Genomic DNA, 2597 nt, shown 5'->3' with positions numbered 1-2597 from the left:
ATTCTCCTATATCTTGAGACCATCTATTCCCACCTTGAGAAACTTATACTTGCATTGGTAATGGCTTCCATTAAATTATGACATTATTTTGGAACACACCCTATAATTGTAAACACTAACTATCCTATTAAGAATGTCATGAGAAAACCAAAAATGTCAGGAAGAATGGTAAAGTGGTCTATGAAGCAAAGCACATACGACATAAAGTATGACCCAACATCCGCAGTAAAGTCCCAAGCATTGGCAGATTTTCTAGCTGATTTTAGTGATAATATAAGAGCTGAAGTCGAAATAGAAGCCAAAAACGAAGTAGAATATGAGGCGTTAATCACGGGATTACAACTAGCCAAAGATCTTCAAGTCAAGGATTTTCAGGTATTTTTCGATTCTCAATTATTAACTAACCATTTTAACAGCTCCTATGCAGTAAAAGGAGAGAATCTAGCACTATAACTCCACATCCTCAAAAATCTTGCCTCAAAATTCGAATCATTTACCTTAAACCAGGTTCCTAGAGAAGACAACGTTGAAGCAGATGCTTTGGCCAACCTAGGATCCTCTTTTAGGATCCCGCCAGAAACCAGGATCCCTATCACCTACGTGTTGATCCCTTCAATTGAGGATCCTATCAAGAGACTAAAGGATCCCGACTATCACGTAGAAACTACTAACATCACCACAATTGAAGATCCTGATTTGACGACTCAGCATCAGGATCCCAACATCGAGGATCCCTCTCCAACTTCAGGATACTAGATCTAACCCATTGTAGAATACCTCAAAAACAGCACAATCCCCAAGGAAGAGAAAAAAGAAAGGTCATTCACAACAAGGATCTCAAGGTTTTTTATAATCCAAGGTAAGTTATATAAAAAATCTATGGTAGGCCCGTACCTTAGGTGTCTAGAAGATCATGAAGTCGTAGAGGTCCTAAAGGATATACATGATGGAGACTGCGGAAACCACACAGGGGGCAGATCCTTATGCTCCAAAGTGTTAAGGACAAAATACTACTTGCCAACCATAAAGAAAGATTCCTTCCTTCGTGCCCAGAAGTGTGATGCTTGTCAAAGACATAGCAACATCCCGCACCAAACCGGCAGAACCTCTACATCCAATCATCTCCCCTCGGTTGTTCATGAAATGGGGAATGGATGTAGTGGCTAACTTACTAGTAGCCCCTGGATGAAAGGTCTTCATGCTAGTGATAACTGATTACTTTTCAAAATGGATAGAAGTCGAAGCCTTCGTCCAAGTAAGGGGTAAAGAAGTAGTTTCCTTCATCAAACGTAACATCTTGATCAGATTTAGGATCCCTGCCAAAATTATATACGACAATGGATCCCAATTCATAAGCAAAAGGACAAGGGACTTTTGCACAAGATGGGAAATAAAGATGGTGATGTACACTCTTGTCCACCCTCAAGCTAACGGCCAAGCAGAATCCAGCAATAAAATTATAGTCAACAACTTGAAGAAAAAGACTGGATGAGAAGAAAGGCAGATGGGTAGAAGAACTTCCTTTCATACTATAGACGGAAAGGACCACCTCCAGGGTAGCTACAGGCCAAACCCCATACTCATTGATGTTTGGAATGAAAGCAATGATTCCCATTGAAGTAGTGATCCCGACAACAAGATACCTACTTTAAAACCAACAGGAAAACAACAGGATCCTGGCCTAGGATCTTGACACTATAGATGAAATTAGGGATCTATCCAAGATCCATATTGCTACTCATCAACAGAAGATCACCAAGGCATACAATAAAAACATAAACGTCAGAAGATTCCAAGTAGAGACTTGGTACTAAGGAAAACAGTCACCAATACCAAGGATCCTAGTGTAGGTAAACTAGCACCTAAATGGGAAGGGCCATATCTCATAGATGCCGAAGCAGGAAAGGGGGCATATTGGTTAGCACCCTAGATAGAAATATCTTACCAAGATCCTGGAATGCGATACATCTCGAAGCCTATTTTATGTAAGCAAGTTCAGTTATTCCCCAATACACTTAAGGTACGCATGCTATTTACCTTTTACCTTTTATTTTTATTTTTATTTAATCTCTTCAAACATCATTACTAGCTTAAGCATCGGAGGGGCATTAGCTTGGCTAACACCCACCCCTAACTGATATTTGCTACATGTAGGGACTGAAGGATCCTGACACTTAAGGATCCTAACCGGTAAGGATTGTGACCTCTAAGGATACTGATGTTTAAGGATCATGACCTCCAAGAATCTTAACAGATGAATATTCAAGGATCCTGATATTCAAAGGACCACTGGCACATAAGAGTCCCATGGCTACAAACATGGGACCATTCACAATATGAATCTCCCAAGAATAGAGGCTGATCATCTCTCCTACAAATAAGGGTACTTAATCACATCTAATGTTTGAAGAGTTAATTACCTCTTTCACACGAGTTAAGGTTTATACAGCTCGCTTGGACGCACGTTATCTAACTATGGGATGTAAATAAGGGGATCATTTCATGCTTTAGTGACTTAGTAACCCTCTATTTCTGAACATAAGTTAAGATCCTAAATATTGAATCTAAGGTTAATAACATTTACATGTTATCTTAAG

The sequence above is a fragment of the Lactuca sativa genome, chromosome 6 (assembly GCF_002870075.4).
Source record: "Lactuca sativa cultivar Salinas chromosome 6, Lsat_Salinas_v11, whole genome shotgun sequence".
Classification (NCBI taxonomy): domain Eukaryota; kingdom Viridiplantae; phylum Streptophyta; class Magnoliopsida; order Asterales; family Asteraceae; genus Lactuca; species Lactuca sativa.
This window is presented reverse-complemented; position numbering follows the sequence as displayed.